This window comes from Phyllobates terribilis, unplaced genomic scaffold (assembly GCF_046119375.1).
Source record: "Phyllobates terribilis strain yellow unplaced genomic scaffold, ASM4611937v1 Scaffold_170__1_contigs__length_4071412, whole genome shotgun sequence".
In the NCBI taxonomy this organism is placed as follows: domain Eukaryota; kingdom Metazoa; phylum Chordata; class Amphibia; order Anura; family Dendrobatidae; genus Phyllobates; species Phyllobates terribilis.
Window position 1 is genome coordinate 1,166,175 of NW_027362930.1, and position 13,945 is coordinate 1,180,119.

At 44.3% G+C, this 13,945-nt stretch overlaps 6 non-coding genes and 1 pseudogene across 6 annotated transcripts; all 7 read right to left on the reverse strand.

Annotated features, from left to right (window-relative positions):
* Positions 1-378: 378 nt before the first annotated feature.
* On the reverse strand, positions 379-492 carry LOC141211808 (U2 spliceosomal RNA; annotated as a pseudogene).
* Positions 493-1,607: 1,115 nt separating this feature from the next.
* On the reverse strand, positions 1,608-1,803 carry LOC141211752 (U2 spliceosomal RNA). Its single transcript, XR_012281684.1, has one exon. It is a non-coding gene; the product is annotated as a U2 spliceosomal RNA (small nuclear RNA).
* A 6,070-nt stretch (positions 1,804-7,873) lies between these two features.
* On the reverse strand, positions 7,874-8,064 carry LOC141212085 (U2 spliceosomal RNA). The gene has a single exon (XR_012281903.1). It is a non-coding gene; the product is annotated as a U2 spliceosomal RNA (small nuclear RNA).
* A 1,115-nt stretch (positions 8,065-9,179) lies between these two features.
* LOC141212166 (U2 spliceosomal RNA) lies at positions 9,180-9,370 on the reverse strand. The gene has a single exon (XR_012281982.1). It is a non-coding gene; the product is annotated as a U2 spliceosomal RNA (small nuclear RNA).
* Positions 9,371-10,482: 1,112 nt separating this feature from the next.
* On the reverse strand, positions 10,483-10,673 carry LOC141212167 (U2 spliceosomal RNA). The gene has a single exon (XR_012281983.1). It is a non-coding gene; the product is annotated as a U2 spliceosomal RNA (small nuclear RNA).
* Positions 10,674-11,788: 1,115 nt separating this feature from the next.
* On the reverse strand, positions 11,789-11,979 carry LOC141212168 (U2 spliceosomal RNA). Its single transcript, XR_012281984.1, has one exon. It is a non-coding gene; the product is annotated as a U2 spliceosomal RNA (small nuclear RNA).
* A 1,115-nt stretch (positions 11,980-13,094) lies between these two features.
* LOC141212169 (U2 spliceosomal RNA) lies at positions 13,095-13,285 on the reverse strand. Its single transcript, XR_012281985.1, has one exon. It is a non-coding gene; the product is annotated as a U2 spliceosomal RNA (small nuclear RNA).
* Positions 13,286-13,945: the final 660 nt, after the last annotated feature.

Genomic DNA, 13,945 nt, shown 5'->3' on the forward strand with positions numbered 1-13,945 from the left:
TGGGGTCCCTTCTGCTGGCCAGTCGTGGAGGCAGAGTCCTTGGGGTCAGAATCGGCTCCTGGCTGGGCCCTCCTGGCTGTCCCCAGCTCCAGGCTCTTCTTTTCGGCCTTCCTCGCAGCGCTTGCCATGGCTTTCCTCCTGCAGTTACTTCTTGGAGCTGGATCTGGAACTCTTCCCGGAATGGGTGGAGCTATGCAGATTCTTCTCCCGTCGTGTTCTGGACAAATTCCCCGAAAGGTCTTTGTCTCGATGATTTTCTTCCTCGAAGATTCCACAGGACAGCCCGATTCTTCTCCGAGTCTTCGTCTTCTTCTGGATTCTTTAGAGCTTCTTCCTCCCACCGATATCCGCCTTCGTTCTCTGATGTCAGCTGGGCTCTGAAGCTCTTCTCCTTCCGAGTTCGATCGCTCTCATCAAGTGTAGATCGTAGCTCTTGTGTTCTTAAAAGAACAGATACTACACTTGATCTTAGCCAAAAGGCCGAGAAGCGATAACCAGAATTGGTTTCAAACTACGGAGCCACCCAAGGATCCTGAAAAGTCCATTTGTGGAGATGAGCTCCTGGACTCCCGTTAAGAAGACATGTTGTCAACCTCTAGATCCCTTACATGCCTGCACTTTTCGGCTTGCTGCTGCTGCAATCCACGCGTTTTAGATCTGCATAACTCCACCTCTTTAAACACAGCACCTTCACCCCCTGCTGTTCCCACCCGCCTCAACACCGTTGGAAGGGAGGAGAACCAATTAAGGCGGGGGGTGGGGTGGAACGAGCAGCTGTCTACCCTTAGCAGGAGGGCTCCTGATTACAAACCTCTCCTGCTGCTGCTGCTGCTGGCTGTCCAGCAGCAGACTGAAGGTGGCTGCTGCTGTGCACAGGTATATAAAGGCTCAGAGCCTATTATGACACGCGCAGCCAGCGTTCCATTGCCACATTCCATCTACTGCAGGCAGGATACCTGGCTGGCTGAATGTCGCTGAGAAGCTCACAGAGACCGCCATAAGCAACAGTTTAACAGAATGCCACAGACTAATCAACCAAACTTTTTGGGTTGGGTTCTCTTTTATAGTCTGCAGGCATTAAATGAAAGAAGTCAGTGTTCCAGCAGAAGGAGACAACGTTTCAGAAAAGGCATTGTAGCAAACCAAAAAAGAAATTTTAAGCGCAGCAGAGTAACCAGCGCACATACCTGTTAGCTCAGGTGAGTTTAAAAGGCTGCTGTTGATAACAAGGGCATTTGCTAAATAGATGGTGTGTGTGCAACAATATACTGAAAGGTCAATTATATTGTGCAGCTTATCTCACCACCTGTAGTTATTTAGGTGAAAGCTCCAAAATGCTTGCCTAATATGTCTGTTTATCCAAAAGGAAGTAAAAAGGGAGAGCTAGAAAGATAGCATTGCATCACATTACATGGCAATGCAATGCACAGTTGCTGAAGTTGAACCAAAATGAGCTTGTAATCTGGCTTCTGCAACTTTGAACATGAAAAATCCAATGAGGAGAAGAAAAGCAAAGCCAAAGAGTCCATCCCAAAATCCGACAAACAAGCAAAATGAACAAAAAACATTGAATTCAATTCTTTCTGATTTTAGAAACTGCATTAAAGAAGGGGTGCACCGGTCCTGGAGATACTGCAATACCAGGTCAATGCGTGGAGTGGACAGAGCAAGCTCTTTTTCCATCTCCCTGTTCTAAAAATCCATTTAATATATGGTCCCCAGATAGGGGACGTATCAGATATTAAACTGATAAGAACAGATTTTTTTTTTTTTTTCCTCAGATTAAGACCCACATTAATTTATGCATCATAGCGCATATTCACATAACGGGTTCTCAAATCATCATTCGGAAAAACAAAAACAAAATCCCAAAAAACACCACCCTGCAATTAACTGTTACTTACTGTAAGAAGTCCAATGTGAAAAGTTCCAGAGTGCTTCTGCTGCTGTCTCACCATACTTCTTTTTATCCAATAAATAGGCATAAAACAGTCTAGCAAGAAAAATCTTTCTGCATTCCATGGGGGAAAAAACAATCTTTTTAAAAATCACCAAATTCCGAACGTCCCATAAAACCTCTTTATATATGACAAAAATAATCCAGCTTGCCCGCTTCCTTTGCGAGTACTTAAAATCTTGACCTATTAAAATCCTTTCAAAATCGAAACAATGAAAACCAACTAAAGCAACAAACATACGTGACAACAAGGTAAAAACTTTTTTAGCAAAAAAACAGTCCCAAAAAATATGCTGTATTGTTTCCACCTTATTGCAACCTTCCCTAGGACATAGTTCTTGAACCTTTATCCCCCGGTCATTCAAAAAAGCCCTTGTTGGCAAGCATCCATGCAACGCCATCCAGGTTACATCCTTCTGTCTGTTGCTGATTCCACGCATGAAAAAAAGCTTCCACACCTGTCCAGACTGTGCATTATTACAAAACGGCACATCACATAACATCTCCTTCTTCTTAATACCTGAGACAATCAGTTTTTTGTCCGGTCTAGCCATGGAGCTTATCCCATTTTGATCATAGAAGGACCTAAGCACCACATAAAAAAACGGTATCACAAACGAAACTGGTTTTCTTAAATCCTTCTCACACCAGCTCCATTTCTGGAAAAGCCGTCCTGCTAAATATTTGCACATGTCCGCAGTCCTGTTATTGCACTGGGATAATTTATAAATGTTCAAAAAATAATGCATTCTTAAAAATAAGTCAATGTTAGGAAAATCACAACCCCCATTTTCCACAGAACACATAACCATTCCTCTTCTTAGTTTCTCCATTTTGGATCCCCAAAAAAACACAAACAGTTTCCTTGTCACTCTCTTTGTCCAAAGCACAGCAGGTGGGAAAATCAAAGCAGTGTACAGCAGAAGCGGGAGAATCACAGACTTGATTACCAGCACTTTCCCTCTCAGCGACAGGTTCCTTAGTTTCCAAAAGTTCAACTTCTGATCCATTTTGTCTTCTAGAATCTTCAGGCTGCTTTTCCCTTTCAGTTCCTTCTCAAAGATGACACCAAGAACCTCAATTTCCTCCCTACTCTCCACTCCTGCCACGTTAACCTCAACCTGCCTCCCAAAATTACAAAGCTGGCACTTTCCCCAATTCACCGCCATACCAGCCACACAACAAAAAATCCTTACGTGCAAATTCACTCTATTGAGATCCGCCTGTGAACCACAAGTAAAAACAATATCATCCATATAACTTAAAGACTTGACTGGACCCCCGGATCCCCCAGGAATAAAAACACCAGCCACACACTTGTCAACTTGCACACTTTTTAAAAGGGCCTCCACCACACAGATAAAAAGAATTGGTGACAGGGGACAACCCTGCCTAACTCCCGATAAAATATTAAAACTGGAACTCACATGCCCATTAACTAAAATCTGGCTACTGACCCCACAATAAAAACTCTTAATGACCATCAATAATTTATCCGGAACACCAAGGTGACTTAAAGCAGAGAACAAAAATCTATGTGATATTTTATCAAAGGCTTTCTCCAGGTCCACCGACTGTAACAAAAGAGCATTCTTATTCAAATTAGCCTGATAAATTAAGTCTCTTAGAAGCAGCAAATTATCTGAAATTTTCCTACCAGGCACTGCACATGCCTGATACTCCCCCACCATATCACCTATCACATCTGCCAGTCTACCAGCCACAATTTTAGAAATAATTTTGTAATCACTGTTTAACAATGTTATGGGCCTCCAATTTTTAATATCCCTCATGTCCCCTTTCTTATGAATCAGCGTAACAATCCCCCTACGCATAGAAACCGATAAAATCCCATGAGTAAAACCATATTGCACCACCCGGGAAAACTCCACACCTATAATATCCCAAAATCTAACATAAAATTCAGCAGGAAGACCATCACAGCCTGGCGTCTTGCCTTTCGCCAAGCCATCCACTGCCCGTCTAATTTCATCTTTCCCAACCTCCTCACTTAAAAACCCAATTTTCTCCTCAGGAATATTATTAGTTAATACTTTGCAATAATCATTAATTTCCGCATCACTGGCTCTACTATCGTTAGAGAAGAGTGTTTCATAAAAGGAAAGAATACTGCCAATCATCTCATCCCCAGATACCCCCCCTGCAGGAGAAAAAACAGACTTAAAAACCCCTTTAGGTTTAAAACATTTTTTAAAAAAGTATCTCGAACATTGCTCATTTTCCTCCATGTGCTTTATTTTTGCCTTAAACATAATAGTCTTCCCTTTTTCAATAAGTATCTTCTTCAGTTCGTCCTTCAAATCTGCAATCTCTTTATCCACCTCCATCCCCGCTCTCTTAAACTTATGGAGTACTTCCAATTTTGAAATAACAGCAGCATCATGATCCCTTTTGGCTTTCGCTCTCCTAAAACACACCCCTTTAAAATAACATGCAAATTTCTCCTTAGCCCAGTCCCACCACTCTAGCAAATCTTTAAAAAGGTGCTGTTCAGACACACAAGACAAAAACACTTTATTAAAACCAACCTTAACACTCTCCTCTTCCAGCAGGCTTACGTTCAGCTTCCAGAGTCCCTTTCCAAAAGCCAGGGACTCAGCTATACACAGATCTACCACTATCATCTTGTGGTCAGAAAAAGTCGTCATCACGTGGTTGCACTTGGCCACCTTAATCCCTTCAGACATAAAAACATAGTCAATTCGGGAAACACTACGTCCACTATCTGATATGTATGTGAACTTATCACTTGGCCCAACCATCAGACCAGCATCCGTGTAGCGTAAATCCTGCACAATCTGATTTAAAATATTAGACGTAACATCAGTCCTACCTTCCGTAGAGCTCTTACGATCTTTTGCGGATCTGACACAATTAAAATCTCCAGCCACTATAGTGAAGTCTCTGCCTGGTAAAAACAACTTTAGAGACTCCAAAAACCCAACTCTTGCTTGTTTATCAGCAGGGGCATAAACATTAAAAACCCGTACCCGCTGACCTAAAAAATCCACTAATAAAAACAAACATCTCCCAGGTATGATTACTTTAAACTCTAAAACCTTTAGACTGGAATTACACAGTAAAATGCCCACCCCTTCATTCCTGTTTTCTGAGCATGGGGACCAAAAAGATTGCCCCTTATTCCACTCACTCTCATGCGGGGCAGATTTAATTACACATTCCTGCAGACAGACAATATCTGCATTCACACTCTCAATGTACTCCAGTATCCCTGCTCTCCTACAAGCAGAACCAATCCCTCGTACATTCAGAGAAGCAACACACAACGCCATCATAACAACAGGAAAAAATCTCCACCATACCCGATCCATCATGAACCAGGAGAAAACCCACTCCTGCCACCCACTTTTCTACGTATATCAGGCGACTCAGAACTCGAGTCCCTGTTAGAATAACCTGGTCTTAGGGAGACTGGATCTTCCTGCCCCCCAGACCAACACCCCTCCACCTTACTTCTTTTAATCACGGAGGCATAACTCTCCTCCTTGCCATCATCTTCCTCCTCATTTTCACTCCAATCACTGTTAACCCTATCACGCTGCTGAGGGGTTATAGTTCCATCCGAATCAGAATCCTCCTCCTCCAAAACCTCCATTTCCTCACCCCCATCTCTTCCCAAAACAGGATTCACTGACTCCGCCATATTAGACAAATCCATCCCATCACCCGGGCCATGCACATCAGCTACTTTGTTTATTACTTCCAGCCCCTCCCTCAAACCAACTTTCTTCTGGCTCCGCCCCTTTTCCTCCATCTTGGGCACCGCATGGTCTCTTCCCCTACCACCATCTTGTTTTTGGCTTTCCCCCTCTGAGTCTGAGCCTTCGCCCTCCTCCCCACTTCCCTGCCGAGTCTTCTTCTGCCTCTCTTCAGCGTCCACCTGTGACCTAGGAATCTGAGCCCACAATCTACATTTCCTTGCAAGGTGATCTGCATGTCCACACAAATCACACACCTTATTCATTGGGCAACCACTTGCAACATGCCCAGATTTCCCACAACCTCTACAAACATCACCTTGCACTGGACAATCTTTCTGAACATGTCCAAACTCATGACACTTCCTACAATATTCCATCTGTCCATTATAAAAACAAAATCCCCTTTCTCCTCCGATAGAAAACTGTGCAGGAATGCTCTTGGCACCCCCAATAGCTCTATCATCCGGTCTCAGTTTTACAACATATCTCCTCTTGCCATTTAGATAATTGTATTTGTTCTTCATTCTTCCCAAAAATTTAACCTCACTACAATACCGAGCTAAAAAATTGGAAACAGTCTCATCCGGAACTTTAGGGTTATACATGTGCACAACCACATACTTATATGTCTGCTGGAACAGAGGTTCCAGTGCAATAAACTCTAGGCATTTCAATTCCTTTTCTTCCTTCATTCGTACCAACTCCATGTAGACTCTCTGGCAAATACTCAAGGAAACAAAAGTGATATCATAAATTCCTTGTTTCTGAAAATCCTGCAGTGCCAATACATCCGTTACCTTCAAGCCATTAATGTTCTTCAAGACATCAACGCAAACTTGGTCCAAACCGATTTCTCCTTCATGACCTGCAGCCACCTTCAGACGGACCGAGTCCTCTAATCCACGTGTTTTCTCCACCATTTTTACAGCAGATAAACACAATCGCCGCTCAATCGCACACTAGGGCCCCACAAGGGGGAACCCCAGTCACAACTGCCCTCCAAACAACACCAGCAGCAGAAAACCACCACTGATCTTGCCAAAAGGCCGAGAAGCGATAACCAGAACTGGTTTCAAACTACGGAGCCACCCAAGGATCCTGAAAAGTCCATTTGTGGAGATGAGCTCCTGGACTCCCGTTAAGAAGACATGTTGTCAACCTCTAGATCCCTTACATGCCTGCACTTTTCGGCTTGCTGCTGCTGCAATCCACACGTTTTAGATCTGCATAACTCCACCTCTTTAAACACAGCACCTTCACCCCCTGCTGTTCCCACCCGCCTCAACACCGTTGGAGGGGAGGAGAACCAATTAAGGCGGGGGGTGGGGTGGAACGAGCAGCTGTCTACCCTTAGCAGGAGGGCTCCTGATTACATACATCTCCTGCTGCTGCTGCTGCTGGCTGTCCAGCAGCAGACTGAAGGTGGCTGCTGCTGTGCACAGGTATATAAAGGCTCAGAGCCTATTATGACACGCGCAGCCAGCGTTCCATTGCCACATTCCATCTACTGCAGGCAGGATACCTGGCTGGCTGAATGTCGCTGAGAAGCTCACAGAGACCGCCATAAGCAACAGTTTAACAGAATGCCACAGACTAATCAACCAAACTTTTTGGGTTGGGTTCTCTTTTATAGTCTGCAGGCATTAAATGAAAGAAGTCAGTGTTCCAGCAGAAGGAGACAACGTTTCAGAAAAGGCATTGTAGCAAACCAAAAAAGAAATTTTAAGCGCAGCAGAGTAACCAGCGCACATACCTGTTAGCTCAGGTGAGTTTAAAAGGCTGCTGTTGATAACAAGGGCATTTGCTAAATAGATGGTGTGTGTGCAACAATATACTGAAAGGTCAATTATATTGTGCAGCTTATCTCACCACCTGTAGTTATTTAGGTGAAAGCTCCAAAATGCTTGCCTAATATGTCTGTTTATCCAAAAGGAAGTAAAAAGGGAGAGCTAGAAAGATAGCATTGCATCACATTACATGGCAATGCAATGCACAGTTGCTGAAGTTGAACCAAAATGAGCTTGTAATCTGGCTTCTGCAACTTTGAACATGAAAAATCCAATGAGGAGAAGAAAAGCAAAGCCAAAGAGTCCATCCCAACGTCCGACAAACAAGCAAAATGAACAAAAAACATTGAATTCAATTCTTTCTGATTTTAGAAACTGCATTAAAGAAGGGGTGCACCGGTCCTGGAGATACTGCAATACCAGGTCAATGCGTGGAGTGGATAGAGCAAGCTCTTTTTCCATCTCCCTGTTCTAAAAATCCATTTAATATATGGTCCCCAGATAGGGGACGTATCAGATATTAAACTGATAAGAACAGATACTACACTTGATCTTAGCCAAAAGGCCGAGAAGCGATAACCAGAATTGGTTTCAAACTACGGAGCCACCCAAGGATCCTGAAAAGTCCATTTGTGGAGATGAGCTCCTGGACTCCCGTTAAGAAGACATGTTGTCAACCTCTAGATCCCTTACATGCCTGCACTTTTCGGCTTGCTGCTGCTGCAATCCACACGTTTTAGATCTGCATAACTCCACCTCTTTAAACACAGCACCTTCACCCCCTGCTGTTCCCACCCGCCTCAACACCGTTGGAAGGGAGGAGAACCAATTAAGGCGGGGGGTGGGGTGGAACGAGCAGCTGTCTACCCTTAGCAGGAGGGCTCCTGATTACATACCTCTCCTGCTGCTGCTGCTGCTGGCTGTCCAGCAGCAGACTGAAGGTGGCTGCTGCTGTGCACAGGTATATAAAGGCTCAGAGCCTATTATGACACGCGCAGCCAGCGTTCCATTGCCACATTCCATCTACTGCAGGCAGGATACCTGGCTGGCTGAATGTCGCTGAGAAGCTCACAGAGACCGCCATAAGCAACAGTTTAACAGAATGCCACAGACTAATCAACCAAACTTTTTGGGTTGGGTTCTCTTTTATAGTCTGCAGGCATTAAATGAAAGAAGTCAGTGTTCCAGCAGAAGGAGACAACGTTTCAGAAAAGGCATTGTAGCAAACCAAAAAAGAAATTTTAAGCGCAGCAGAGTAACCAGCGCACATACCTGTTAGCTCAGGTGAGTTTAAAAGGCTGCTGTTGATAACAAGGGCATTTGCTAAATAGTTGGTGTGTGTGCAACAATATACTGAAAGGTCAATTATATTGTGCAGCTTATCTCACCACCTGTAATTATTTAGGTGAAAGCTCCAAAATGCTTGCCTAATATGTCTGTTTATCCAAAAGGAAGTAAAAAGGGAGAGCTAGAAAGATAGCATTGCATCACATTACATGGCAATGCAATGCACAGTTGCTGAAGTTGAACCAAAATGAGCTTGTAATCTGGCTTCTGCAACTTTGAACATGAAAAATCCAATGAGGAGAAGAAAAGCAAAGCCAAAGAGTCCATCCCAAAATCCGACAAACAAGCAAAATGAACAAAAAACATTGAATTCAATTCTTTCTGATTTTAGAAACTGCATTAAAGAAGGGGTGCACCGGTCCTGGAGATACTGCAATACCAGGTCAATGCGTGGAGTGGACAGAGCAAGCTCTTTTTCCATCTCCCTGTTCTAAAAATCCATTTAATATATGGTCCCCAGATAGGGGACGTATCAGATATTAAACTGATAAGAACAGATACTACACTTGATCTTAGCCAAAAGGCCGAGAAGCGATAACCAGAATTGGTTTCAAACTACGGAGCCACCCAAGGATCCTGAAAAGTCCATTTGTGGAGATGAGCTCCTGGACTCCCGTTAAGAAGACATGTTGTCAACCTCTAGATCCCTTACATGCCTGCACTTTTCGGCTTGCTGCTGCTGCAATCCACGCGTTTTAGATCTGCATAACTCCACCTCTTTAAACACAGCACCTTCACCCCCTGCTGTTCCCACCCGCCTCAACACCGTTGGAAGGGAGGAGAACCAATTAAGGCGGGGGGTGGGGTGGAACGAGCAGCTGTCTACCCTTAGCAGGAGGGCTCCTGATTACATACCTCTCCTGCTGCTGCTGCTGGCTGTCCAGCAGCAGACTGAAGGTGGCTGCTGCTGTGCACAGGTATATAAAGGCTCAGAGCCTATTATGACACGCGCAGCCAGCGTTCCATTGCCACATTCCATCTACTGCAGGCAGGATACCTGGCTGGCTGAATGTCGCTGAGAAGCTCACAGAGACCGCCATAAGCAACAGTTTAACAGAATGCCACAGACTAATCAACCAAACTTTTTGGGTTGGGTTCTCTTTTATAGTCTGCAGGCATTAAATGAAAGAAGTCAGTGTTCCAGCAGAAGGAGACAACGTTTCAGAAAAGGCATTGTAGCAAACCAAAAAAGAAATTTTAAGCGCAGCAGAGTAACCAGCGCACATACCTGTTAGCTCAGGTGAGTTTAAAAGGCTGCTGTTGATAACAAGGGCATTTGCTAAATAGATGGTGTGTGTGCAACAATATACTGAAAGGTCAATTATATTGTGCAGCTTATCTCACCACCTGTAGTTATTTAGGTGAAAGCTCCAAAATGCTTGCCTAATATGTCTGTTTATCCAAAAGGAAGTAAAAAGGGAGAGCTAGAAAGATAGCATTGCATCACATTACATGGCAATGCAATGCACAGTTGCTGAAGTTGAACCAAAATGAGCTTGTAATCTGGCTTCTGCAACTTTGAACATGAAAAATCCAATGAGGAGAAGAAAAGCAAAGCCAAAGAGTCCATCCCAAAATCCGACAAACAAGCAAAATGAACAAAAAACATTGAATTCAATTCTTTCTGATTTTAGAAACTGCATTAAAGAAGGGGTGCACCGGTCCTGGAGATACTGCAATACCAGGTCAATGCGTGGAGTGGACAGAGCAAGCTCTTTTTCCATCTCCCTGTTCTAAAAATCCATTTAATATATGGTCCCCAGATAGGGGACGTATCAGATATTAAACTGATAAGAACAGATACTACACTTGATCTTAGCCAAAAGGCCGAGAAGCGATAACCAGAATTGGTTTCAAACTACGGAGCCACCCAAGGATCCTGAAAAGTCCATTTGTGGAGATGAGCTCCTGGACTCCCGTTAAGAAGACATGTTGTCAACCTCTAGATCCCTTACATGCCTGCACTTTTCGGCTTGCTGCTGCTGCAATCCACGCGTTTTAGATCTGCATAACTCCACCTCTTTAAACACAGCACCTTCACCCCCTGCTGTTCCCACCCGCCTCAACACCGTTGGAAGGGAGGAGAACCAATTAAGGCGGGGGGTGGGGTGGAACGAGCAGCTGTCTACCCTTAGCAGGAGGGCTCCTGATTACATACCTCTCCTGCTGCTGCTGCTGCTGGCTGTCCAGCAGCAGACTGAAGGTGGCTGCTGCTGTGCACAGGTATATAAAGGCTCAGAGCCTATTATGACACGCGCAGCCAGCGTTCCATTGCCACATTCCATCTACTGCAGGCAGGATACCTGGCTGGCTGAATGTCGCTGAGAAGCTCACAGAGACCGCCATAAGCAACAGTTTAACAGAATGCCACAGACTAATCAACCAAACTTTTTGGGTTGGGTTCTCTTTTATAGTCTGCAGGCATTAAATGAAAGAAGTCAGTGTTCCAGCAGAAGGAGACAACGTTTCAGAAAAGGCATTGTAGCAAACCAAAAAAGAAATTTTAAGCGCAGCAGAGTAACCAGCGCACATACCTGTTAGCTCAGGTGAGTTTAAAAGGCTGCTGTTGATAACAAGGGCATTTGCTAAATAGATGGTGTGTGTGCAACAATATACTGAAAGGTCAATTATATTGTGCAGCTTATCTCACCACCTGTAGTTATTTAGGTGAAAGCTCCAAAATGCTTGCCTAATATGTCTGTTTATCCAAAAGGAAGTAAAAAGGGAGAGCTAGAAAGATAGCATTGCATCACATTACATGGCAATGCAATGCACAGTTGCTGAAGTTGAACCAAAATGAGCTTGTAATCTGGCTTCTGCAACTTTGAACATGAAAAATCCAATGAGGAGAAGAAAAGCAAAGCCAAAGAGTCCATCCCAAAATCCGACAAACAAGCAAAATGAACAAAAAACATTGAATTCAATTCTTTCTGATTTTAGAAACTGCATTAAAGAAGGGGTGCACCGGTCCTGGAGATACTGCAATACCAGGTCAATGCGTGGAGTGGACAGAGCAAGCTCTTTTTCCATCTCCCTGTTCTAAAAATCCATTTAATATATGGTCCCCAGATAGGGGACGTATCAGATATTAAACTGATAAGAACAGATACTACACTTGATCTTAGCCAAAAGGCCGAGAAGCGATAACCAGAATTGGTTTCAAACTACGGAGCCACCCAAGGATCCTGAAAAGTCCATTTGTGGAGATGAGCTCCTGGACTCCCGTTAAGAAGACATGTTGTCAACCTCTAGATCCCTTACATGCCTGCACTTTTCGGCTTGCTGCTGCTGCAATCCACGCGTTTTAGATCTGCATAACTCCACCTCTTTAAACACAGCACCTTCACCCCCTGCTGTTCCCACCCGCCTCAACACCGTTGGAAGGGAGGAGAACCAATTAAGGCGGGGGGTGGGGTGGAACGAGCAGCTGTCTACCCTTAGCAGGAGGGCTCCTGATTACATACCTCTCCTGCTGCTGCTGCTGCTGGCTGTCCAGCAGCAGACTGAAGGTGGCTGCTGCTGTGCACAGGTATATAAAGGCTCAGAGCCTATTATGACACGCGCAGCCAGCGTTCCATTGCCACATTCCATCTACTGCAGGCAGGATACCTGGCTGGCTGAATGTCGCTGAGAAGCTCACAGAGACCGCCATAAGCAACAGTTTAACAGAATGCCACAGACTAATCAACCAAACTTTTTGGGTTGGGTTCTCTTTTATAGTCTGCTGGCATTAAATGAAAGAAGTCAGTGTTCCAGCAGAAGGAGACAACGTTTCAGAAAAGGCATTGTAGCAAACCAAAAAAGAAATTTTAAGCGCAGCAGAGTAACCAGCGCACATACCTGTTAGCTCAGGTGAGTTTAAAAGGCTGCTGTTGATAACAAGGGCATTTGCTAAATAGATGGTGTGTGTGCAACAATATACTGAAAGGTCAATTATATTGTGCAGCTTATCTCACCACCTGTAGTTATTTAGGTGAAAGCTCCAAAATGCTTGCCTAATATGTCTGTTTATCCAAAAGGAAGTAAAAAGGGAGAGCTAGAAAGATAGCATTGCATCACATTACATGGCAATGCAATGCACAGTTGCTGAAGTTGAACCAAAATGAGCTTGTAATCTGGCTTCTGCAACTTTGAACATGAAAAATCCAATGAGGAGAAGAAAAGCAAAGCCAAAGAGTCCATCCCAAAATCCGACAAACAAGCAAAATCAACAAAAAACATTGAATTCAATTCTTTCTGATTTTAGAAACTGCATTAAAGAAGGGGTGCACCGGTCCTGGAGATACTGCAATACCAGGTCAATGCGTGGAGTGGACAGAGCAAGCTCTTTTTCCATCTCCCTGTTCTAAAAATCCATTTAATATATGGTCCCCAGATAGGGGACGTATCAGATATTAAACTGATAAGAACAGATACTACACTTGATCTTAGCCAAAAGGCCGAGAAGCGATAACCAGAATTGGTTTCAAACTACGGAGCCACCCAAGGATCCTGAAAAGTCCATTTGTGGAGATGAGCTCCTGGACTCCCGTTAAGAAGACATGTTGTCAACCTCTAGATCCCTTACATGCCTGCACTTTTCGGCTTGCTGCTGCTGCAATCCACGCGTTTTAGATCTGCATAACTCCACCTCTTTAAACACAGCACCTTCACCCCCTGCTGTTCCCACCCGCCTCAACACCGTTGGAAGGGAGGAGAACCAATTAAGGCGGGGGGTGGGGTGGAACGAGCAGCTGTCTACCCTTAGCAGGAGGGCTCCTGATTACATACCTCTCCTGCTGCTGCTGCTGCTGGCTGTCCAGCAGCAGACTGAAGGTGGCTGCTGCTGTGCACAGGTATATAAAGGCTCAGAGCCTATTATGACACGCGCAGCCAGCGTTCCATTGCCACATTCCATCTACTGCAGGCAGGATACCTGGCTGGCTGAATGTCGCTGAGAAGCTCACAGAGACCGCCATAAGCAACAGTTTAACAGAATGCCACAGACTAATCAACCAAACTTTTTGGGTTGGGTTCTCTTTTATAGTCTGCAGGCATTAAATGAAAGAAGTCAGTGTTCCAGCAGATGGAGACAACGTTTCAGAAAAGGCATTGTAGCAAACCAAAAAAGA